Genomic DNA, 27,074 nt, shown 5'->3' on the forward strand with positions numbered 1-27,074 from the left:
TTTGTTTTTGATGATAAATAGACAAAAGGCAACATTCTCCTATCATTCTTGCTTCACAGCATCAGCCCTTTGCAATGGGGCATCACACCGTCCTCATCCCCTGGGCTTGACCACTGCCCCAAGTAACACGAGGGGGCGCGAAGACCACGGCAATGTCCTGAACTGGCTTCATGATCGACTTTGCTATTTGCCTGAAGAAAGGAGTAGCTCATGCAGGGCCTTTGTTCATTCATTGACTCAACAACTATTCTTTGGCACCTTTGAAGTGCCCGGCTCTGGGGCAGGTAGAGGGGCCCACAGGCATGAGCAAGATGCAATCCTGCCCCCACGTGCTGGATGTGGAATTGGGGAGACAGATGGGTGAACAGCCAGATAACAAGGCCACCTGGTAAGTGCTCTGAGAAAAACATGAAGAAATACTCAACCTATGGGGTAGCTTTGCCATCTTCTCCAAATATTGTTGTCCAAATTTCATGCAGCCATCTTCACCTCCCAGGCCATCTTTAACTACCAAAGCCAGGGCCACACATGCTGGGGGACACCTCAGCACACAGGGACTTGAAGAGGCCACTCGCAAAAGAAGACTGAGAAATGACTCCAAAGCAGGGACAATGTCAAATCCCACCAGACACGAAGGCAAAGCAAATCAAAACAAAAGCCCACTTCCATTTTTTCCACCTGCCAGATTTTGAAAATGCCAGTTCCACCCAGTGCTTCGGGGGGTGCGGAGAAATGACCTCTCCTTCGCTTGCTGGTGGGATTCGGAGTCAGTGTAATCTTTCTGGAGGGCAGATTGGCACTCGGATCAAAAGCTTTCCAAATGTGTTTAACCTTTAACTCGGCAATTCCACTTATAGGAATTTACCCTAAGGAGAAACTCAGGAACAAACACAGAGACTTATCTGGAAAGATTTATGTACTAGAATATTTGCACCATTGCTTATAACATCAAAAGATTGAAAACAAACTAAATGTCCAACTCCAGGGTGCTTGGTAAATAATTTGCGCACTCATTAAAAATCCTATTGTGGAAGAATATTGAATGTCATTGCAAAGTGTTTATAAACCATTAAATGAAAAGATTTATAAAACAGAATGTGCAAAGCAATCCCATTATACTCCCCAGGCCTCCAAAGCAGGCTGGAAGGACACACTCCTGGGCCTGCTGGCGGTTTCCTCTGTGTAAGTGGACGACGGGCTATTTTGTATTTTCTTTTTTGAATTTTGTGATTATATTCTAAATTTTCTACATTGGACCTGAATTGTATTTGTCATCAAGAAAACTATAAGGAAAAAATGGTTAAACTTGGTTAGGCATGTCATGGATCCAGTTTCTCCTCCAAAGTACCAGCTCGCAGGGCTGCTCCCTGATCCATGTGGGGGTCCGCCTGTAGGGTTTCCACCATGCTAGAGAACCCCACAGAGTCTCAGGCCTTTGACCAAGAAGACTCCAGAGTGAGCGCCTCAAGGAAACACGGTTGGCCAAGCGTGCAGCACCTCCATGTCCAGACTGGATACAGCACTAATGATGCAAACAAGTCATCGCTCAGTCAAGGAGATGGGTCATTGTTGTTTTTATTTGTTGCTCAGTGGCCAGACGCAAACGCGTTGCATAAGAGCCACCCAGAGGCGGCTTGAGCTCTTCTCGGAGGAAATGTGGGTACGTTTCACTCTATCCTGCCTCTTGACAGTCCTTTCCAGATTCCAGTTTAAATGGGTTTGCCAGTATCAGGATGTTAGGGGCTCTCCAAATGCCAGTGGAGCAAATGGCCAATTGCAGACACATTTCTAACCCTCATCAGGGGCTTCTCAGGAAAAGGCCCAGCCCATGTTAATTATTATTTGAATGCAAGTTCTGGAAGTTTCATCCTCACACAATGAATTATTTTTAACGCTCGTGGTTCGGGAAAGGAAGGGAGGGAAGCGAGTAACACTTACTGACACCAGGTCATACACTCATCTGCCTTTCAGGGACTAGGTCCTCCCAGACCAGGAAGGCATCCACCTTCCGCATCCAGACGGATCCATAAGGGACCAGCCAAGGCTGACCACACAGGGTCTGGGAAGCACCACCTTCCCCACCATTTCTCATGGCATTGACCTTCGATTGTTTATATCCTCGAGGCACCAAGGAAGTTTCTTCTCACTGCAGTGTCTCAGGAATTCCCTGCAACCCTCCCCAGTGGCTCACCTCACATCTCTGGACGACCTGCCCACACTTCCCTAGAGCTGGGACCAGAAGATGGAGAAATGATGGAGACCCATCTTCACAGGCCTAGTTCCAGGACGTGGGCAGACCCAGCCACCCTCAGGCCGCTCCCACTGGAAGGACGCCAGCTCTGTGGGGTCCCTGGAGGGTCGTTTATAATTGCCCTTGCATGGCACCCTGACGGAGGGTACCCAGCAGAGCCCTCAACGTTCTCCCTGCCCCCAGAGCATGAACGGCTCACGGATGGCAGAGCTCCGCATCATCCACCTCCTGCCAGGGCACAGGGGATCCTGGCAGCCGATGTGCCGTGGTGCCTGCAGCAGGGCAGGCTGTGCAGGGAGACGGTGAGCCCTCCGTGCCGCAGGAGTGTGGGCCTTCTTCCTTGAGAATGCAGCATTTCAGCAACCAAGAGACAACTCTATTGGGAGAACAAGAGCTAATTAAATTTACTGGGATCACTGAAGAGGAAATTATTTAATATTCTGAACAGAATTTAATGTTTGAAAGCATGAACAGCCTTGGTTCGTTGTAGACGGGTTTTCCGCCATCTGGGTCTGCATTAGGCAGGATATGTATACAGATGAGGGGCGGGGCCGAGGATGTGCTGCTTCTAGAAACCAGAGGAGATGGGAGAGGAACTGGAAATGGGCAGGAGGGCAAAGTCCTCTTTGGGATCCTGGACGATTCCTGGAAGATTCTGCTCCACGTTTCCAGAGGGACCCCTGTTGGTGCCTCTAAAGTGATGGGAAATCATAGTAGTAGTGCCGGGACCCCATGTTTGGGGTCTCTGACTGCTGCCTGCCTCCGCTCCACCTGTCTCTAACCCAGGGTCATTGCTGGCCAAGTCACATAGTGAAATCAGAGGATCTAGAAGCCAATGTTCTTCCCTGGCACGCACGAGTCCCTGGCCACACTCCTGTGGCAGAGTGCAGTGGCTCACACCTGTAATCCCAGCACTTTGGGAGGCTGAGGCAGGTGGATCATTTGAGCCCAGGAGTCCAAGACCAGCCTGGGCAACATAGCAAGACCACATATCTACTAAAAAAAACAAGTTAGCATGGCCTGATGGTGCACACCTGTGGTTCCAGCTACTCAGGAGGCCAAGGCAGGAGGATGGCTTGGGCCTGGAGGTGGAGGCTACAGTGGGCTGTGATCACAACCCTGCACTCCAGCCTGGGCAACAAAGCAAGACCCTGCCTTGAAAAATTTAATTTAAAACACTCCTATATTCCACAAGGGACATTGAAAGAGAAACGGGCACTTTTACCAAGTCCCTGAGATACCCAAGTTTGGACCCAGTCAGGAGTTTCTCAGCCGTTTTTCCTCACGTCACTCTGCAGACCATCCATGACGTTCCTCAAGGAGAATTTCTCCTAAAGGAGCTGTCGGCCCACGTTGGCAAGGCCCACAGTGCTCACGGGGCCACGACTCGGCCTCCAGAGTCTGGGGCTCGGTTTCCCCGGATACCCTGGAAAAACTGTGAGTATAGAACCCACGAGCCACAGCTAAGACTCAGCCGCCTGGGCTTCCTGCATGGGCAAAGTGGCCGTCAGAAGACCCCCTGGAGAGCTTGCCTGTGGGGCCCCAGGCCAGAGCCACTGTCAGTGCCAGCGGGCAGGGCCACCACCAACCGGAGAAGCTCTGGGCTCAGGTCATGCTGGGTACATCCCCTCCCCAGGGCGGCAGCTGAGGAGAGAACACAGAATGCGTGTCCACCGCAGGGAGGTGGGGCTGGGGGGGCAGGCCCCAGTGTGAGCCCTGCAGGGCCCTGGTCTCACGGATGCACAGGTGAGCCACCTCCTCACTTGGTGCCAGCCAGACTCCAGCAGCACTTGGTGCCAGCCAGACTCCAGCGGCTGTTTTTTCTAACCGTAATGGATTCTGTGTGCTCCACACCCTGAGGGCCTGGAGACTGGACATGCTTCGTAACTGAAATTAGAAGTCAATAAACCGAGGGCCAGGTGGGTCAATAGAATCTTCTATCATGAGGCATCGGAGGCTGCTCTAGGCGCATCAGCCCTGGCTCCTTCTCTCATCCTTCCAACCCTTCACCCCAGTGAGCGGGAGTTTCCAAGAGCCCCGTGTTCTGATATGCCACCCTTGGAAGAACAAAACCCTGAGACAAACTCGTATTTTGCTTTTTTTAATTGTCTCTCCCACTTTGCTTCCTGTTCAAACAGATTATCATGCACGTCTGTAATCCCCACTTAAGCACCTAAGACCCCCTCTAAAATAACCCATTAATCCATTCCCACTCCTGTCTGCTGCTATTAACGTGTTTGTCTCCGATGCCTTTGGCAGCTCATCCCCTTCCTCACCAGGCTTATCTGGCTTGCCTGGCACTGGGCATCCCATCCAGAGGTGGGAGGGATGGCAGCCTGGAGCTCTGGAGGCCAGGGCCACCTCCACACCTCTCCCATGCTTCCCGGACACCACCCTCACACTCTGCTTTCTGTGCTGGTGGAGGAGACAGGTCAGAACTGCAGATCTAGCTGCTCCTGGCCATGGGCCAACCCTGCCCACCTCACTCTCAGAGCCACTGTGATCAGGAAAGGCTGGGGGCACCTCCCCTCCTCTCCCAGTAGGAAAAGAGTGAATCCCACTTCCCTCTATTCCACACCCTCTATTCCCACACCCTCTATTCTAACCCACACCCTCTATTCCATTCCAGGGGATCCAAAGGCCTTCCGCCCCTGCTATTCCCAAGACAGGCTCAAACCCACACCCAAAGTGGGCTTTCTGGGCCAACCAAGCATGGACACAGTGCATACCCTGCAAAGCCTCCTCGGACCTCAGAGCTGCCCCAGAACCCCGGCCTTCCCATAGACCCACAAATGGGGATCTATAGAGCACCCACTGCATGTCCGGCTCTGCCTAAAGACTGTGGGTAACACAGAAGCACCCATGGCATGTCCGGCTCTGTGTAAAGACTGTGGGTAACACAGAAGCATGAGGCACAGAGGGTCCTCAGGGAGCCTTCAGAGTAATTAACCAACTCAGCCCTGAGACAACGGGAGGGAGCACATGGGCTGTGAGTGTCTTGGCTAGACACAGAGAGGCCTCCTGTTCTGCCATTTCCCATCCTCATGTCCTGGAACTTTCCTTCTATTTCCTCAACTATAAAACTGGGGCCCAGTGGCTCATATCTGTAATCCCAGTCCTTTGGGAGGCCAAGGCAGGCGGATCACTTGAGGTCAGGAGTTCAAGACCACCCTGGCCAATATGATGAAACTCTGTCTCTACTAAAATTACAAAAATTAGCCAAGTGTGATGGTGTGCACCTGTAATCCCAGCTACTCAGGAGGCTGAGGCAGGAGAATTGCTTGAATCCAGGAGGCAGAGGTTGCGGTGAGCCTAGATCACCCCATTGCATTCCAGCTTGGGCAACAAAGTGAGACTCCATGTCAAAAAGAAAAAAAAAAAAAAACTTTGTCACTGAAATAGATGATATCTAAGGTTCCTTCTGGTTCTCAAATTGTCTGCTTCTGTAATTCACATCTGAGCGGTGAGGCATGGGTAAGACACCCCCAGAGTCTCGGGGGTGCCTGGTTAAGGGCTGGAGGGGGCAGGGAAGGCTTCCTGGCATCACCAGGATGCAGTCCAGATGCTCACAAGCCCCAGTACCCGGAACCATCTGCTCAAAGGCATCACGTGGCAGTCTGATCGTCCCATCCTCTTCCAAAGCCTCAGAAGAGCAGCTAAGAAGAATCCTGGGAGCCCTGTCCTGTTACATAGGAGCTTCCCTGCCACGCTCCCTTCCTGCCTCCTCCCAAACGATTCCGGGATGCAAAGCAAGAATCTGAGGAGGCTGAGAGAAAGTCACTTTCACCAGACAACAATATTACACATTGTTTTAAAACCTTAGCATGGAGAATCATTAAATGCTGTATAAAACCCGGAAGACATTAAAGGAAAAACTTTTGGCTAAAAATAAACAATTTCTGTACTGGAAAAAACAGATACTATAAATAAAGTTAAAAGAAATATTACACAGTGGGGGAGAGATTTATATCCCATATAACAAAAGATTGATTTCCTTCATAAACAACAAGTTATGGCAAATTAAGAAGTAAAGCATGAACAACCAGTGGGAAAAAATGCTGTTTCACAGAAAAATATAAATGGCCATTAAACCTAGGAAAAGAGGTTCCACCTCACTCATCATTAAAGAAATTCAACTAATAGCAAGTTACAATTATTAAGTGTCAAAGTGGCAAAAATATTAAATAATACCAGGACAGAACAAGGTATGAGCAAAAAGATATCATTTGATACACAGTAGGTGAGTCTATAAATTGATAAAACCACGTGGAAGAGCTATTTGGTGATATTTATTATTTTTTAAATGTTCGTGCCTTTGATCTGAAAATTCCATTTCCAGGAATCTATCCCACTAATTTACCCTGACAAGTAAGCCAAGGTGGACATATTGCAACAGAAGCAGGAAATATACTATAGGGTGAGGGGGAGTATTTTCAAAATAAGATAGAGCTATATGTGCTGATAGAACACTATATCCAAGACATATTGTGACCAAAAAACAGTACACATAAAATTCCACTTATGTAGAGAAAAAAGGATTATAAAGGATTGTGTGTGTGTGTGTGTGTGTGTGTGTGTGTGCATAATTTTCTGGGGGAAAAAAGTATATATGTATAATTTTCTGAAAAAAGTACACTACCAACTTTACTGCCAGGCCATAGGAATAAAGGGGCATTAAGAAAGGTCAACCAAGGAGACTTTAGTTTTCATTTTTTAACTTTTCTGTACTGTTTTCATGTTTTTGCTATGATAAAATATAATTTTTTTCATAGAAAAAATGATTTTGAGAGAGATTTTTCTTACTTAACTTCAAAAAAGAGTTTTGTATGCAATGTGATCAGCTTTAAATAGACTATTATAACTATAAGATATTTTATGTAAGCCTCATTGTAATCACAAGGGGTAACATCTCTAGTGGATACACAAAAGTGAAAGGAATCAAAGTATGCTACTACAAAAAAATCAACAAATCATGAAGGAAGACAGGAAGAAAGAAACAAAGGAACTACAAAACAGTCAGAAAAAAAATTAATAAAATGACAAGAGTAAGTTTTTGCTTATAAACACTTACATTAAATGTAAATAGACTAAATTCTCCAAACATTCTCAGACACAGAATGTCTGAATGAATTTAAAAAAACAAGATTTAACAACATGCTGCCTATAAGAGACTCACTTTGCCTTTAAGGATGCACATAGACTGAAAGTAAAGCGATGGGAAAGGATATTCCGTACAAAAGATAACAAAAAGAGACCGGGGTGGCTACGCTTATGCCAGATAAAATAGACTTTAAGTCAAAAACTGTTATAAGAGAAAAAGGTTACTATATAATGATAAAAGGGTCATTTCTACAAGAAGATATAACAAATATAAGTATATATGCACTCAACATCAAATAACCTAAATTTAAAGCAAGCATTGACAGAGCTAAAGGGAGAGATAGACAGCAATATAATAGTAGTAGGGGGCTTTAATATCTCACTCTCTATGGTGGATAGATGATTCAGAAAGAAAATCAATAAGGAAACACAAAACTAAGCAACAGTATAGACCAAAAGAACCTAACAGACACATACAGAACTTTCTACTCAATAGCAGAAAAATATACATTTTTCTCAAGTGCGCATGGAACATTCTCCAGGATAGATCACATGTTAGGTCACAAAAAATTTTTTAACAAATTCTCATGGGAGCTATGGCTCATGCCTGTAATCCCAGCACTTTGGGAGGCGGAGGGGGACGGATCACCTGAGGTCACGAGTTCAAGACCAGCCTGGCTAACATGGTGAAACCCCATTTCTACTAAAAATACAAAAAATTAGCCTGGCGTGGTGGTGCACACCTGTAATCCCAGCTACTCAGGAGACTGAGGCAGGAGAATGGCTTGAACCAGGAGGTGGAGGTTGCAGCGAGCCAAGATCACACCATTGAATTCCAGCTTGGGCAACGAGAGCAAAACTCTGTCTCAAAAAAAAAAAAAAAAGAAAAAAGAAAAGAAAAGAAAGAAATTTTAACAAATTCAAGATGATCTAAATTATTCCAAGTACCTTTTCTGACCACAGTGAGAAGAAACTAGAAATCGATAACAATAAGAAAATTAGAAAATTCACAAATATGTGGAAACTAAATAACACACACTTGAGCAACCATTGGACAAAAGAAGAAATCAAAAGGGAATTTTAAGAATATCTCAAGACAAACAAAAACACAATATACCAAAATATATGAGATATAGCAAAAGCAGTTCTAAGAGGAAAGCTTATTACAATAAATGCCTACATTTTTAAAAAGAAGAAGAATCCAAATAAACAACTACTTTATACCTTGAGGAAGTAGAAAAAGAGAAAACTAAGCTCAAATATAGTAGAAGAAGGGAAATAATAAGGACTAGAGCAGACGTAAGTCAAATAGAGAATAGAAAAACAATAGATAAAATTAACAAAACTGAGTTGGCTTTTAAAAATAAAATAAAATAAAATTGACAAACCCTTAACAATACAAAGAAACAAAGAGAGAAGACTCAAATAAATAAAGTCAGAAATTGTAAAAGAGGCACTAAAATGAATGTCTCCAAAATAAAAAGGATTATAAGGGACTATTATGTACAATTATATGCTAAAAAATGAGATAATCTAGAAGAAATGTATAAATTTTTAGAAACATACCGCCTACCAAAACTGAGTCAGGAAGAAATAGAAAGTCAAACATCCTATAGTTTGGATGTTTGTCTCCTCCAATCTCATGTTGAAATCTGATGCCCAATGTTGCAGGTGGGATCTAATGAGAGGTGTTTGGGTCATGGGAGTGGATCCTTCATGAATACATTAATGCCCTTTCTGAGGGAGGAGGGGTGAGCAAGTTCTTACTCTGTTAGTTCCTGTGAGAGCTGGTTGTCATAAAGAGCATGGCCCCTCCCCACTTGCTCTCTTTTGCTTCCTCTCCCGCCCTGTGATCTCTGCACAAGCCAGCTCCCCTTCACCTTCTACATGAGTGGCAGCAACCTGAGGCCCTCATGAGAAGCAGATGCTGGCATCACACTTTTTGTAGTATGTGAGCCAAATAAATCTCTTTTCTTTATAAATTATCCATGCTCAGGTATTCTTTTAGAGCAAGACAAAATGGACTAAAATACAGAAAAATGTCAAAGAAGGAGACTGAATCAGTAATCAAAAACCACTCAACAAAGAAAAACCCTGAATCAAATGGCTTCACAGTTGAATTATACCAAACAATCAAAGAAGAACTAATACTAGTTCTTCTCAAAGTCTTCCAAAAAATAGAAAAAGAGGGAACACTTCCAAGCTAATTTTATGAGGCTAGCATCACCCTAATAGCACAGCCAGACAAAGACACCACAAGAAATGAAAACTACAGGGCAATATCTCTGATGAACATAGATGCAAAAAAAATTCTCAATAAGATACTAGCAAACTGAACTCAACAACACATTAAAAGGATTATATATTATGACCAAGTGGAATTTATCCCTGGAATGCAAGGATAGTTCAACATACATAAATCAATGTGATATACTACATTAACAGAATGAAAGGTAAAATCTATATAATCATCTAAATAGACATAGAAAAAGCATCTGATAAAGTTTAACATCCATCCATGATTAAAACGCTCAACAAAATAGCTAAAGAAGAACCTTACCTCAACACAATAAAAGCCCACAACTAATATCATAATCAATGGGAAAAAAAAAACTGAAAGCCTTACTGTAAGATCTGGTACAAGTAAAGGATGCCTACTCCCATCACTTCTATTCAACATAGTACAGGAAGTTCTAGCCAGTGCTATTAGCCAAGAAAAAGAAACAAAAATATCCAAATCAGAAAGAAAGAAGTAAATTTTTTCTATTTGCAGATGGCATGATGATATATGTAGAAAATCCTAAACACGCAACAACGAAAAAAAAACTGCTTTAAAAAATTCTGTAAAATTACAGAATACAAAATCAACATACAAAGATCAGTTGTGTTTCTATACACGACAATTAAGTATGTGAAAAGGAAATTAAGAAATTAATCCCATTCACAATAGCAACAAAAAAATACTTATGAATAAACTTAAAGAGGTTGAAGATTTGTACAGTGAAAGTTATAAAACACTGATGCAGGAAATTAAAAAATAAACATAAAGGAAAAGACTTCCTGTGTTCATGGATTGGAAGAATTAATATAGTTAAAATGTGCATACCACCCAAAGTGATCCACAAATTCAGTGCAACCCCTATCAAAATCCCAATGACATTCTTTACAAAAACAGAAAAAAAAAAATCCCAAAATTCATATGGAACCACAAAAGATCCTGAATAGCCAAAGCAATTTTGAACAAGCACAAAGCTGGAGGCATTATTCTTCTTGATTTCAAATATCGCAAAGCTACAGTTATCAAAATATTATGGTACTGACATAAAACAGATATATAGACCAATAGAACAAAATAGAGAGCCCAGAAATAAATTCATTCATTTATAGTCAACAGATCTTCAACAAGGGTGCCAAAAACACACAATGGAGAAAGGCTAGTCTCTTTAATAACTGGTGCTTTAAAAAACTGAACATTCACGTACAGGAGAAAAAAACTGAACTCTCACTTCACTCCATACACAAAAATCAACTTAAAATGGATTAAAGACGTACATGTAAGACCCAAAGCCGTAAAACTACTAGAAGAAAACATAGGGAAAAAACTTTTTAACATTGGTCTGGCCAGTGATTTTATTGGATATGACACCAAAATCATAGGCGATAATTCCAAAAATAAGTGAGATTGCATCAAACTAAAAAGCTTCTGCATAACAAAGGGAACAATAAAGCCAGGGTGAAAAGAAAATCTATAGAATGGGAGGAATATTTGCAAATAATATATCTAACAAGAAGTTAATATCCAAAATATATAAGGAACTCAAACAACTTAATAGCCAAGAAACAAATAACCCAAGTTTAAAATGGGCTAAGTACTTGAATGACATTTCTCAAAAGAAGTCATACAAATGGCCAATAGGTATATGAAAAGGTGGTCAATATTATTAATTATCAGGGAAATGCAAAGCAAAACCACAGTTAGATATCTCCTCACACTTGTTAGGTTGGCTATTATCAAAAACACAAAAGATCACAAGTGTGGGCAAGGATGTGAAGAAAAAGGAATCCTTATACATTGTTGGTAGAAATGTACATTGGTACAACCATTATAGAAAATAGTATGGAGTCCTTAAAAGTTAAAAATAGAACTACCATATGATCCAGCAAGACTACTTCTAGGTATATATTCAAAGAAAATGAAATCAGTATCTGAAAGAGACAACTGCACCCCCATGTTTATTGCAGCATTATTCACAATTGCCAAGATATGGAAATGGGAAAAACCTAAGTGTCCATTAGTAGATGAATGCCTAAAGAAGACGTTACATACATAATAGAAAACTATTCAGCCTTTAAAACGAAGAAAATCCTGCCATTTGCAACAACACAAATGAACCTGGAGGACTGATATGATTTGGATCTGTGTCCCCACCCAAATCTCATGTCTAATTCTAAGCCCCAATGTTGGAGGAGGGGCCTGGTAGGAGGTGATTGGATCATGGGGGTGGTTTCTTATGTTTTAACACCATCTCCCTTGGTGCTGTTGTGGTGATAATGAGTTCTCATGAGATCTGGTTGTTTAAAAATATGTGGCAACTTCCCCTCTCTCTTCCTCTTGCTCTGGCCATGTAAAGTGCTAGCTCCCTCTGCACCTTCCACCACGATTATAAGTTTCCTGAGGCCTCCCCAGAAGCAGATGCCACCATGCTTCCTGTACAGCCTGCAGAAATGTGAACCAATTACCAATTATGGTACTGACATAAAACAGGTATATAGACCAACAGAACAAAATAGAGAGCCCAGAAATAAATTCATTCATTTATAGTCAATAGATCTTCAACAAGGGTGCCAAAAACACACAATGGAGAAAGGCTAGTCTCTTTAATAACTGGTACTTAAAAAAACGTTAATGAATTACCCAGTCTCAGGAATTTCTTTATGGCAATGTGAGAATAGACTAGTAGAAGGACATTATGTTAAGTGAAATAAGCCAGACACAGAATGAAAAATACAGCATTATCTCACTTATATATGGAATCTAAAAATGTCAAACTCATAAAAACAAATAATAGAATGATGGTTGCCATTGCTGAAGGGTGGGAGGAAATGAGGAGGTGTTGGCCAAAGGACATAAAGGTTCGGTTATGTGTGATAAATAAGTCCCAGAAATCTAACATACATTATGTTGACTATAGTTAATAATACTTGAAATTTGCCAAGAGGGTAGATTTTTAAGTATCTTCGCCACAACGAAAAATACTACAACTATGTAAAGTGATGGGTATGTTAATTTGCTTGATTGCAGCAACCATTTCACAATGTATATGTACACAAAATCATCACGTTTTCACCTTAAATATATACAATTTTTATTTGTCAAGTATACCTCCATAAAGCTAGAGGAAAGCATTTCAAGAAAGCAATGCTGTCATTTTCTTCGTGAATTTAATGATCTCTCTCACTTCACTTTTTTATTGTTAATGTCATATGGGCTTATTATACAGAAAAAAGTATAAAGTCTAGATAAAGTAAAAAGTACAACAGACAAAGCTAATATATAAATTAAAATGGAACACTAAAATAAACAAAGTTAACCACAAAGAAGGCCGAGAAAGAGGTACAAATGCATGAGAAACAGATGACACAAACAGAAAAAAAAATAGGAAAATGATAGATCAATTCTGGCCATATCAATAAGTACACAAAATACGAATGGACCAAACCTTTCAGTTAAAAGGTGGAGGTTATCATCTACAAATATAGATTGAGCATTTTTTAAAGACTAAAAATGAGCCTGAGCAACATAGACCTCATCTCTACAAAAATTAAATTAGCCTGGCATGGTGGTGCACTCCTATAGTCTTAGCTACTCAGGAGGCTGAGCTGGGAGGATCGCTCGAGCCCAAGAGTTCAAGGTTACAGTGAGCTATGATCACACCACTCCACTCTGGCCTGAGCAACAAAGTCAGACCCTGTCTCTAAAAACAAAAGGCTTAAAAATGATACCATGCTAACAATAAGCATAAGAAGGCTAGATGGGTTATGTTAATGAAAATAAATTAGACTTGAAGACAATGGATATTAACAGAGATAAAGAGTAACATTACATAATATTAAAAGAATTAATTTTTAGAAAAATATAAAATTCACAAACATAAAGGGCCTAAGAGAAGAGCTTCACAATATATAAGGAAAAAACTGAAAGAATTAAAGGGAGAAATCTATAATTACAGTTGGAGATTCTAACACCCCTCCCTCAACAACTGATACAAGTCAAGAGAAAAATCTGAATAACATCATTAACCACTTTGTCCTAATAGCCATTTATAGAACACTAAATTCAACAACTGCCAAATACTCATTATTTTCAAGTTTACGTGATATATTCACCAAGATAGATCATGCGCTGGGCCATTTTTAAAAAAATCTTCATACATTTCAAAAGATTGAAACTTGTCAAATATGTTTTCTGACCACATGGAACTAAATTAAAAATTAATGACAATAAGATATATGGGAAAATCCCCCAAATATTTGGAAATTAAACAACACATTTCTAAATATTCTATAGGTCAAAGTAGAAATCACAAAGCACATTTAAAAATATTTCAAACTGAACAGTAATGAAGAAACAAATATCAAAATTTGTGAACCGTAGCTAAAATAAAGCTTGGAGAAAATGTGTAGCTTTAATATGCTTACATTAAAAAAGATGTTCTCAAATTAATGAACTAAGCTTCTACCTTAAAAAACTTTTTCTTAAAAAGTAATTAAAAGGAAAAATACAAATAATAGCAGAAACTGAGTAAATGGAAAACAGACAAACAAAAAGAAAATTAACAAAGTTAAAAGACGGTTCTTTGAAAAGATCAAGAAAAAAAGAGAAAACAAAAAAGAGGGCTATCTCTAGAAATACTACATATATTAAAAGGTTAATAACGGAATATTAGAACAACTTTATGACAATACATTCAACAATTTAGATGAGATGGACATATTTCTAAAATACAACTTACAAAAATTGACACAAGATGAAATAGAAAATTTGAGTAAAGATTGAATACATCATCAAAACTTTCCCATGAAAAAATTTCAGGTCCAGGTGGTTTTACTGGTGAATTCTATCAAAACATTCAAAGAAGAAATAATTCTACTGAAACTTTTGCAGAAAATAAAGAAAGTAAAATCTTCCCAGTATGCTTTATGAGGTCAACATAACTATGATGTCAAAAACTGATAAAAACATTACAAAGAAAATCACAGACCAACATACCTCATGAATATAGAAACAAAAATTCTCTACAGAATACTAGCAAAATAAAATTAGCAATAACATTGTTGAATTTTATCTCAGCAATGCAAGGTCATTAAATCCTAAAGAATCTATAAAATAACTAGAACTAAGCAGTGTATTTATCGAGATCATAATATACATAGTCAATACTTAAAATCAATTGTATTTTTATGTTTAGAGATAAAAAATAATGACTTTTTAAAATCCATTTGCAATGATGTCACACACAATATATTTTAAAATAGGTTTAATAACACGTGAACGAAGTATACATTGGAAATTAAATATCTCAGGAAGAAACGAAAAGCATCTCTGCAAGAAAGTAGGCCCAGACAAATGAACATATATGTCATGATTATGTAAGCAGAGAATTCCATATTGCTATGATGTCATTTTCTTCCACTAGATATAGAAATTCAATGCGAATGCAATGGGAATCCCGACAGTCTTCTTTGTAGAAATTGATTCTAAAATTTTTATGGAAATGCAGAAGGATCGGAAAATGGCAACTTTATTCTTCCAATTGTTCAGAAAAACAAAACACCTATAGTCATCCTCACCTCCTCTATTCCTTTCAGGTTTTGTATGTAATCTAGCAGTAAACTTGTGCTGCTTCTGCCTCCACGATATATTCAGCGTCTAATCACGTCTCACCAATCCTGCCACCACTGCTCAGACTCAAGCTGCCCTCACCACTCACCCGGGCCGTCATGAAGCTCCCGAACGGTCTCTCGACATCTGCACCCCGCCATTTGTTTATTCTTCTTTCGCTCATTCTTAGGTCAGTTCATGTCCCTCCTCTGCTCAGAACCCCAAAGCCTTGTGTGCAATGTCCAGCAAGTGCACCTGTGTGGTGTGCCCCACCCCTCAGTCCCACCCTCCTCCTCCTGACTCACCCCATGCCAGAAACACCACCGCTTTATGCACCACCAAATGCCAAGCACATGTTGGCCACGGAAACCTTGCACTTCTGGTGGCCCCTACCTGGAATAATCCTCCTCAGACATCCTCATGCCTCTTCCCCACCCTTCAAGATGATGCTGAATGTCACCTTCTCAGCGAGGCTTGCCTGAGGACCCTCTTAAGACCTCATACTTTCCAGCTGACCCTTCTCTCCATCTCCTGCTTCCAGCCCTACACTTGCCACTGGGTCTGCAAACTTCCCAGCCCAGCCCAGCCTGGCATCACGCAACTGCCAAGCCCAGCCCTGGCATCATCCAGTTCACTGTCTTTCCCTCAAACATTCGCTTCCTGGACCGCAACGGCCTCCTTCATTTAAGACGCAGGGCCGCTGACCAGGGCAGAAGGAATGAAGTGGGGGTGGCCTCCAATGAGCCCTCCCCTGACAGGAGAGGGGTCCTCACCTGGCAGGCAGATGGGGTAAAGTAGAGGGAACCTTGAGACGCCCCCATGGAGGAGCCCAGAACCAACCTGTGAAGTTTGTCGGGACTCAAAAGGAATCTGCAATAATTTGGCATCCTTGATTTAGATGGATGCATATTAAAGCACCTCCTGCAAAAACCGTTTCCTCTCTTTACATCCACCTCTGCTCCCCACTCTCTCCCTTGCAGTAAGATCCACAACTTCTCTTGGTCTCCTGGCCTCTCCCCTTCACCCTTTCACAGCTAGTGGGTTTCATGATTTTGTCTCTCACCCCCAACCCCCAGCCACTCCTTTCCCCAGAAAGACACCTGGATCTGTCACCCATGTGCCAAAATGCACAATTGATTTTTTTCTTAGGAAACTCACTTTCCATCCCTTGTCACACACACTGAGACCTAGAGTATTCTTGGAGAACAAGTTTGCAATGTCCCAGGTATTGTTAAGAAACAGACAGTACAATGGAAGGTGTTGTCAGAAAACGTGACGTGAGAAGTTTAACAAAAAAACTAAAAAAGAAAAATGAGTCCCGTTGTATTAGTCTGTTCTCACACTGCTAATAAAGACTAGATAATTAATAAAGAAAAGAGGTTTAATGAACTTACAGTTCCACATAACTGGGGAGGCCTCACAATCATGGCAGAAGGCAAAGGAGAAGCAAACACACATCTTATGTGGCAGCAGGCAAGACAGCGTGTCCAGGGGAACTCCCACTTATAAAACCATCAGATCTCACGAGACTTATTCACTACCATGAGAACAGTATGGGGGAACCTGCTCCCATGATTCAATTAGCTCCACCTGGCCCTGCCCTCGACATGGGGGGATTATTACAATTCAAGGTGAAATTTGGGTGGGGGCACAGCCAAACCATATCACAAAGACCAAACCTGACCTGCCCATTTGCTACCCCTGACCCCGACATCTCTCTTGTCTGGCCCTGCTCTGCCGCCAGCACCCTGGCTGTACTTCTGTCCTGCCAGCCACCCTCCCACCCCACGACCTTTGCAAGCGCTGACCCATTTGCCCGGCCTGCTCTTCCCCAGATACCCACCTGGTTCACTTGCTGGCCTCTCTCAGGTCTTTGCACAGCAAGGCCTTAGCAGAGAGGATGGCCCAGCGCATGACTACAGCATCCCCAGCCCAGCAGTGGAGCCAGGGGACAGGGGACAGGCCAACCCCACCTCTCCTTCTTGATTTTATTTCCTCTGTGACATTTTCACTGCTCTGTGTGTGTGTGTGTGTGTGTGTAATCTCCTTGCACTAGAATGAGTAAGAGGACTTCATCTGCTCATGGCTTAGCTGTAGCCCTGATGCCCGAGCGTGCCCAGCCATGCCCAGAAACAGGGCACCTTTCATAAACAACCATGAACTGCACAGCCACTGTCAGCATCACTCCACCCGTGTCGCCTGCAGAAAGCCTGACACATCCAAGGGAATGGCTCGCAGGAACAACACATTTCCCTGAAAATGGGTGGGTTCCTCTCTCCCATAGCCTCCAGTTGCCCCTTTGACCCTCCTCTGCCTCGACACAGTGACAGGTCTCCGCACAGGAAAGCAGCAACAAGCCCCGCAGCACAGCGGCTGCCGCTCATGCCAGCGATGCCTCCAGCTCATTCGTGCAACTGCCGGGGAGGATGCCTTAATACCTCTGCACAAGGCAGAGTAATTACGTCTAAACATAGCTGCTTCCACACTGTCTCCATTTCCCAGCACTGGGAAATCTCTGGCCCAGAGTCAGCTCTCTGCCACCTCCCCCAGACTCGGGAGCCCAGGGCCATCCCACATCTGTGGGAGCACCAGAGAAGCCCATGACACACAGAGCACCCCAGCCCACAGGCCCTGCCACCCCCAAATGCACAAGGCCGTGGCACAGCGTATGACCAAGGCCCTGTGGCTCAGGGCTTCGATCCACCCCTGCCTCCTCCTCAACCTTCCACCCCACTCTCCAATGGCCTGGGTCGCCCTGCCCCACCCCCAACTCACACCTGTCTCCCACCTCCAGGGTTAGTGCTGTGGTGGACACAGAGCCCACCTGGGGGTGCAGTGGGGGACACAGAGCCCACCTGGGGGCGCAGTGGGGGACACAGAGCCCACCCGGGGGTGCAGTGGGGGACACAGAGCCTCCTGGGGGCACAGCGGGGGACACAGAGCCCACCTGGGGGCGCAGTGGGGGACACAGAGCCCACCCGGGGGCGCAGTGGGGGACACAGAGCCCAACTGGGGGCGCAGTGGGGGACACAGAGCCCACCCGGGGGTGCAGTGGGGGACACAGAGCCTCCTGGGGGCACAGCGGGGGACACAGAGCCCACCTGGGGGCGCAGTGGGGGACACAGAGCCCACCTGGGGGCGCAGTGGGGGACACAGAGCCCACCCGGGGGTGCAGTGGGGGACACAGAGCCTCCTGGGGGCACAGCGGGGGACACAGAGCCCACCCGGGGGTGCACTGGGGGACACAGAGCCTCCTGGGGGCACAGTGGGGGACACAGAGCCTCCTGGGGGTCCAGCGGGGGACACAGAGCCCATCTCAGCGTGCAGTGGGGGATGCAGAGCTGGTCTGGGGGTACAGTAGTGGGCACACTGCTAGTCCCTCAGAAGACACAGATCTCAGAGTCGACAACATGAGGCATGGTCAGACAGCGTGAGACAAGCTGGATGGACCTGTGGGTGTGGTCAGGGAGACTCAGGATGAGCTCTGCTCGTGGACAGCACGGGACTGGCAAGAGTACCTGCAGGACAGGGAGGGGTGCGGATGACGTGGGTAATGGAGACCTAGAGTTTAGCTGAGGCTGCACAGTCAGGACCTAATTCACGGGCACGTCCTCCCCAGAGGCAGGTCACCCAAGAACTGGGCCGCTGAGGTATGAAACAGCTGCCTGGGTTTCCATCCTGCTCTCCAGTTACCAAGCTCTCCAGACCCCTGCAACAGCATTGTGGGGACAGGCGTGGCCCCACTGCAGAGGATGGTAAGGAGGCTGTGCCTGGAGCATGTCCAGCAAGCCCTGCAAACGGCAGGCACTCCATGATGCTAGCTGTGGCTGTGACTCTGTCATCCCTCCACAGGACCCGGCCACCTCTGCCTCGTTGGGGCCAATGGGGGCATGGCAATACTTCCTGGTACTAGAGTCCAAGGACACCCCCAGAGCCAAGGCCAGGTATGGAAGTGGTGACATAACTCTGGCAGCGGCTGGGGGTGCTCTCCAAATGTCCCCACGCCATCAAGCTTTCCAAGCCTCCCTTGCAGGAGGCTGGATCCCTGTGGCCAGTGGGTTGCGGGCAGAAATGATACAAGCCATTTCACACCTGGCCCTTAAAACCCTCCTGCTCCAGCCTCCCCCACCCACACCCATGCCCCACCACAGCCACATGTGGTGTTACATTCCAGATGCCATGGCCACAGGATGAGGAATACGGCTCAACCAGCTTGGCATGAGTGAGAAATAAGTCTTTTTTTTTTTTTTTTAAATAGAGCCTCACTCTGTAACCCAGGCTGGAGTACAGTGCTGCAATTGCAGCTCACTGCAGCCTCCACTTTCTGGGTTCGGGTGATCCTCCTGCCTCAGCCTCCCAAGTAGCTGGGACTACAGGCACACACCACCAAGTCTGGCTAATTATTTTTATTTTTATTTTTTTGGTAGAGATGGGGTCTTAATGGTTACCCAGGCTGGTCTCAAACTCCTAGCCTCAAGTGATCCTCCCACCTTGGCTTCCCAAAGTGCTGGCATTACAGGTGTGAGCCACCATGCCCAGCTGGGAAGTAAATCTCTACTGGGACAAGCCAGTGAGATGCCTGGGCTTGTTTGTTAGCACAGAAGAACCTGGTTTATCCTGACTCACCCAACGGCTTTGAATGCGCCTACGTTAGTCCGTTCTTGCACTGCTATAAAGAAATACTTGGCCAGGTGCAGTGGTCCACACCTATAATTCCAGAACTTTGGGAGGCCAAGGCAGGTGGATCGCCTGAGGTCAGGAGTTCAAGACCAGCCTGGCCAACATGGTGAAACCCCGTCTCTACTAAAAATACAAAAACTAGCCAGGTGTGATGGTGGAGGCCTGTAATCCCAGCTACTGGGGAGGCTGAGGCAGGAGAATCACTTGAACCTGGGAGGTGGAGTTTGCAGTGAGCCAAGATCATACCACTGTACTTCAGCCTGGACAACAGAGCAATACTCCACCTCAAAAAAGAAAAAAAGACATACTTGAGACCGGGTAATTTTTTAAGAAGCTTAATTGGCTCACGGTTCTGCAGGCTGTGTAGGAAGCATGATGCTGGCATCTGCTTGGCTTCTGGGGAGGCCTCAGGAAACTTCCAGTCATGGAGGCAGGCGAAGGGGAAGCAAGGCGTCTTCCATGGTGGAGCAGGAACAAGCAGGGAGGGAGGCACTACCCATTTTAAACAACCAGATCTCACAATAACTCACTTACTATCAGGAGGACAGTACCAAGGGGTGGGTGCTAACTCATTCATGAGAAACCAGTCCCCTGATCCAATCACATCCCACCAGGTCCCACCTCCAACATTGGGGATTACATTTCAACACGAGATTTGAGCAGAGACTCAGATCCAAACCATATCAGTGCCCGCGCAAGGACCTCTCATCATAAAAACAATGTTTCTAGGGAAAGCTGTGCTGGAAGTTCCCAACAACTGATGGTGAATTATCCCCATCTAGATTTGGGGGGGAATTTGATTTTTCCACTCCTTTCTCTCTCCAATCACCCATAACAGGTAAGAAGCAGAAACAGAATGAATTAGAGAGGAATGCCGGATGTCCGGGCCAAGGGAGAAGGGCAGAGCTGGGGACCTGTGGAGTGGGCCAGGGACAGGGCTGCTGATGGCAAGCAAGTTGATTTGCCCTAAGGAACCTCCAAAACTCAGGGAAAGCAGAGGCCCTGGGTACTTTAAAGGCCCAGGGGAGGCCGAGGCGCTGGGGGTTCTCATGAAGACTCTGCACCCCACCAGCCTCATTGCAGCCACACCGCTCTCCCACCCCCTGAGGCGCATTTCCACCAGGAAGTGACCCAGAGAGACCTGGGGCTCAGGGATGTCAGGTTCACAGAGCGGGAGACAAGCAGGGTACTGAAGGAGGATTAAACGGAAGTCTCTGGCCCCTCCACTGCCCGCTCCAGAGCCCAGGACCCACCCCAGGCAGGAGATCAGAGGATGCATTTCTGGAGAGACTAAAGCTCCCCAGAGAACAGACCTATAAATACATCAACACTTGGGAGTCACAGTAGAAAGACAGCTGTCCACCCATGGCCCCTGAGGGAAGCCTGCCGTCGACGCCAGCGCCCACCAGTCCTCAGCATCTCCAAGTGCCCTGCAGGCTCCAGGGTGGCACCAGCATCTCCATGCCTGAAGCTTCTCCTAAAACCTCCGAAGACGGCTCTGCCTCTCTTGGGGGTGGCAAGGTCTTGGCCTTTACCCTCAGCTTCCCCCAGAGCCCTGCACCCGGGACTCGACTGAGGTGGGGCATAAACACCCCAGCTCCACCAGCGCCATCCAGGTGTTGGACTCCATGTGGGCGTTCTGCCCTGTTGCTCAGAGGTCCCTGCGGGGTTGAGTTCCAAACACACGCACTGCAGGATTGAGTCACCAAGTCACTGGTTTGGTGACGCACCCCTTCTTTGCGGTCTTCCCTTCCAGGGCCCACATGTCCACTTCCCCTGCCAGGGCTTCCTCTACCTCCCCAATAAACTGCTTTCCCCCAAGCCTTGGCTCAGGGTCAGCTTCTGGAGGAACCCAGATAGAGAGGGTCTGTGAGCTCCTGGCCATCAGCTCGAAGCTACAGGTCTTAAGCATGAGGGGAAAGACAGACAGCGCCAGAGAGTTGAGAAAAGTCTCCAGCATGGACAACAGCGACCAAAACAATAGACAGGGGAAGATGCGGGATCACGTTCTGTGGTGCCAGACTCCAAAATGGCCGCCTTCTGGTGGCGACACCCCTGGGCCGTCCCCTCCCACTGTTCCGGGTTGGTCTCTGTGACCGATGGAGTGTGACATGCAATGTGACTGGTGACGTGGCACTTCCGAGATTAAACTACAGAAGATGCTGCAGCTTCCATCTTGGTTTGTCCTCTCCCTTTCTCCCTTTCTCTCTTGCCCCCTTTCCTCTCTCTCTCTCTCTCTTTCCCCACCCCTCCCCCGACCTCCCTCTCTGTCTCTTTTTCCCTCCCTCTCTCTCCTTCTCTGCCTTTCTCTCTTCTCCCTCTCCCTCTCCCTGTCTCTCCTTCTCCCTCTCCCTCTCCTTCTCTGCTCTCTTTCTCTCGGTCTTCTTCCTCTCTCTCTCTTTTTCTCTCTCTCTCTCCCCTGCTCTACCCCCGCCCATCACTGGCTTTGAGGGAAGCCACCTGCCATGTCAAGCAGACATATGGAGAGGCTCACGTGCTGAGGAACTGCAGCTCCTGCCAGCAACCAAGTGACTGAGCTTGGAAGCAGATCCTTCATCCCCAGTCACGCCTTAGATGACCCCAGCCCTGGCCAACATATTGACTGCAAATTCATGACACACCCTAAGCCAGAACCACCCAGCTAAGCCCAACCAGATCCCCTGCCCAAGGAAACTGTAAGATAAAAGCCACTTGCTGTTTTAAGCCATTGTGTTTGGGGGTAATTTGTGACATACTACACAAAACAAGAAAAAATAATTAGAGAACAAGAATGGGAGTTAAATATAATAACATAAGCTGGGGTCAGTAGAAGTGTTAGAAAATAAAATTGATGCTTGAGCCGAGGAGGGCGAGGCTGCAGTGAGTTATGATTGCACCAGTGCACTCCAGCCTGGGTGACAGAGCAAGTTCCTGTCTGGAAAGAGAGACAGAGAGAGAGAGAGAGAGGCAGATAGGTGCAGAAGAAAGGAAAGGAGAGGAGAGGAGAGGGGAGGGGAGATGGGAAAGAAAGACAGAAAGAGAGAAAGAGGAAAGAGAGAGAGAGAGAGAGAGAGGGAGAGGAGAAAGGAAAAGGAAAAAGAAAGGTTGAGAACATTTCCCAGGAAGCAGGACAAAAAGGCAAAGAAATGTGCAGTAGTTTTTTGTTTGTTTTAACTGAAGAGTTAGGTAATGAAACCAGGAGGTCCAGTATTTGACAAACGGGAGTTCCAGAGAGAACAGAGAAAATTAAGGGTATAAAATTATCAAAGAAATACCATAAATGTCCCCAGAACTGAAAGGCATTAAGTCTTCAGATTTAAGACCATTCCAAGTGTTCTAACAATGAAAACTATAGCCACACCTTTATGACATTTCAGAACACCAAGGATAAAAGCTTCCAGAGAGAAGAAAATCGGGTCATATAATAGGATCAAACTCTGAATGTCATCACACTTCTCTACAGCAGCATGGAAATCAGAATTTAGTGGGGGGAAAAATGCCTTCGAAATTCTAGGTAAAAATAATTTCAAACCCAGGATTCTGTATTCAAGCAGACTGTTAACTGAATATGAGAACAGAATAAAGAAGCTTAGGATGTTATGAGAGAATGTGCTCCACTAAGGCCAAGCAGTAAACAAAAAGATAAAGCTGCTAGATTCAGGAACATACACTTCAGCACAAGAGTGAGCAAAAAAAGTCCTGAACAAGAGCCCTGAAGCTGTCTGAACAGCAACCTGTGAGTGCCAAGGCATATGTCCAAGGGCCCCAGGACAACTTCCCCAGGCAGAAAAGAGGGCTGATAAGATTTTTTGACCACATGGAAGGTTGTATGAAAAGGTATGTTGGAAGGTGTGCAAAACCCTAAACTATTATTAACTCCAGGATAAACAGAAAGTTGTACAACAAAAAAGAAAAATGTTATAGTTATGATTGTTATGGTAAGAAAAACCTTAATGTAGATTTAACGAAGATTGAGATTTCATTGTTTAGGTGTAAGTGAGATAAAAACCTGATCCACCATAAAAGAAAAATGAATTGATAGATTTCAGTGTATAAGCAGTGTTCAGAAATGCAGGGGTTAATTCTGGAAGAAACAGCTAGCAATAGCAAGAATAGGCAGAAGTAGGAAGGGGGAACGAGAATGCTGGTATTTATTATAAACTTGGAGCACAATTTCAATTTTAAAACTATTTGCATATCGTGTTTTTTTTGTTTTTTTTTTTTAAGTTAGCTGGATTCCCAGCATTTTGGGAGGCTGAGGTAGGAGTCTTGCTTGAGACCAGGAGTTTGAGGCTAGCCTAGGCAACATAGTAGGACCCTGTCTCTACCAAAAAAAAAAAAAAAGTTAATTCAGCATTTTAAAAATCATAAAAATAAAATGTTACGGCACCTGTACTAGAAAGTCTCACCAATTCATACAAGTTGTGTGGTTTGTAAAAATGAAAAAAAAAACCTGAACAGTATGATTTTGAAACAAACATTGCTCTTTTTTTTCATCTCCACAAAGTAGGTAATCTAAAGCAAGCAGTTTTGCTAAAAGGATAAACAAGGGCATAAAAGAAAGAGGGAATTGTGGACGTATACAGCTTGCAAAGGCCTTCCAGTTTCCTGGTCCAAGCCCCTCATTCACTGCACAGACTGGTAAATCGAGCACTGGAGATGCTGTGCTTACCCCAAGACAGGCAGGTAACAACCAGCACAGCCAGTCTCTGACCAGACTTCTGACTCTCCAGCCCCTGAACCCCTCTAGACCACTCTCCAAAGAATTTTTTCACAGTGGGAAGACTCTTCTAGGGCAGGTGGTGTGGCACTTGGGGCAGGGAGAAGGGAAAGGGAAAACAATGGAAAATGAGTTCCAGACACACCTAAGCAAATGAAAAAGGCATTTGAAAAGGTTACCTTGGCTGGGGCGTGTCTAAAAGACTCAGCGCATATTCCTGATCCTTTTCTGAAGACAGTGAAAACTCTACAGATCAAAAAGTCTATGGCCCAGCTGGAGAATTCAAATAGACATGGGCACCAACCACCCCCAGGTACAAGCCCCTCGGTATAAGGGAAGGAGTCCCTATTAAGGAGCTCTAACTTTAACAAAATGATGTGATTTCCAAATAAAAAGAACTGGACTTACCCAGGTAGCAGAATTTTGTCCTTCAGAATCATTCTAGCACCTTGCTGGGGAGGGCCCCTTTTTAAAAATGCTATCTCATTTGGAACATCTGGGAATCCCACTTTGAGAGGTGGCCTTCAGAGCCAACGTAAAAGCCACAAGGAGAAAACGGGTCTCATTGCTTTATGGGCCTCTCCCTCTCTCTGAAGCAACATTATGCAAATGCCTCCTGGCTGCTTCCACGAAGCAAGCCTACCCTCTAAGGACTAAGATCTGACTCTGTGGAAGGACAGGAAAAACAGAATAAACGTATAGTCTGAATGGGATTCCCGAGCAGAGTTCCAAAGCGATTAGACCGTGCTATTAGCACGAGTCTGAGGCTTAGCTTCCCGACGAGGCTGTTGGAAGGGAAAGGACCCACCGTGCCGTGAGTTAAACGTCGGGTGGAAGCTCAGGTCAGTCCACTCTGCTGAGTGCTATTCCGTGTCCTGCACTGGTCCCTGGGACCACAGGAAAAGCCCTGCACCCAGACCAGCATGAAGACGGCCCAGGTCTGACCTAAGTCCGCAGTGGGAAGAAGCGGGAGACAGGGAAGTCACTGACGGTGGCCTGGCCCTAGGTTCATGTCTCAGCTCCTGGACTCCCCATCCAGGTGACCTTGGGGCTGCGTGCCCAGGGGAATAACCACATGCCCGCCTCCCAGAGCCATCTATAGGACTGGATGAAGTAATTCGTAAAAATTGCAGTGACTGTCACATAGAAAGTCCTCAACCAATGTAAGCTGTGACTATGTGTCCAAACCCTTTATCCTAAATTCAAAAATTCCAAAAGCTCTGAAAGCCTAAAGTTTTACCTTCTAATTTCGCCACTAAAACACGTTTGGCAGCAAAACTTGACCTGAGCTGGCAGGAGGCCATCGGTGGCCTTTACTGACCCTGACAGGGACTAGCTGTGCCTTTTGCTTCCAAAACACCCATGTGTGAGGACGAAGTATAGCCCCAGACTCACTGAGACTCTTATGAGGTAGAAAGCAGGTGTGGCCCGTGATCTCTCTAAAAGGAAGGTTCTGGAACAGTCAGTGTGGTCAAGGGGCATCCAAACCTGAACTCAAAGTCATCCCTCAGTATGGGGTGTCCACCAATACTCCTGACTTAGCCAATGCCTCCTCACCCCAGCCCCACACCAGTCCCTCATGGGAGACATTCTCCAGCTTCCCACTCCCTGACCTGCCTGACCCATCCGGCCCCCAGTCCTGTTACCCCAGCCCCTAAACCTCCGGGTGTCGTTCTCTACCTTCTTGCAGGCCTCACAGAATGGCCCCAGTGCCTTCTGCAGGGACCCTGAGGGAAACTTTAGGCTGGGGTCCCCCTCCCCGCCTCACTGCCTCCCCCCGTATTCTTGCTTCTGAGATCACTCTCCAGTAAACCACCTGAACTCATGTCCTTGTCACAGCTCTGCTCTCTGACCAGCCCAAAGGAAGGCAGCTTACCAACCCAGGGGCCGGCAAACTTGCTGTCGAAGGTCAGGAGGTGAATCTGTTCTGCATTTCTGGTTAGATCGTCCCTCCTGCAACTCCTCCACTCTACCCTTGTCTCCAAAGTAGCCATTGACAATGTACACATTAATTGGCGAGGCTGTGTGCCAATACAACTTCATGGACAAGGCCAGGCACAGTGGCTCACTGTAATCCCAGCACTTTGGGAGGCAGAGGTGGGCGGATAACTTGAGGTCAGGAGTTCAAGACTAGCCTGGCCAACATGGTGAAACCCCGTCTCTACTAAAAATACGAAAATTAGCGGGACTTGGTGGCGGATGCCTGTATTCCCAGCTACTCGGGAGGCTGAGGCAGGAGAATCGGTTGAACCTGGGAGGTGGAGGTTGCAGTGAGCCGAGATCATGCCACTGCACTTCAGCCTGGGTGACAGAGTGAGACTCCATCAAAAAAAAAAAGAAAGAAAAGAAAAGAAAAGAGAAATGTATAGACAAAAACAGGCAGTAGGCCAGATTTGGCTGTGGGTCGTAGTTTGCTGACCTCTGTTCCGGTCGCATCCACTCCCTCTGCCCTATCCCACCAG

General features: G+C 45.4%; 1 protein-coding gene and 1 long non-coding RNA gene across 2 annotated transcripts in view; one reads left to right on the top strand and one right to left on the bottom strand.

Moving 5' to 3' along the window:
- The window catches only part of CBX2 (chromobox 2), a 192,913-nt gene that overhangs the window by 33,757 nt on the left and 132,082 nt on the right, over positions 1 to 27,074 (top strand). The gene's annotated exons all lie outside the window — the stretch shown is intronic.
- The window catches only part of LOC144336034 (uncharacterized), a 46,853-nt gene continuing 20,980 nt past the window's right edge, over positions 1,202 to 27,074 (bottom strand). The window contains exon 4 of the long non-coding RNA XR_013407428.1: positions 1,202 to 2,627. This is a non-coding gene — a long non-coding RNA (uncharacterized LOC144336034). The remainder of the gene's footprint in view (positions 2,628 to 27,074) is intronic.

This window comes from Macaca mulatta, chromosome 16 (genome assembly GCF_049350105.2).
Source record: "Macaca mulatta isolate MMU2019108-1 chromosome 16, T2T-MMU8v2.0, whole genome shotgun sequence".
In the NCBI taxonomy this organism is placed as follows: domain Eukaryota; kingdom Metazoa; phylum Chordata; class Mammalia; order Primates; family Cercopithecidae; genus Macaca; species Macaca mulatta.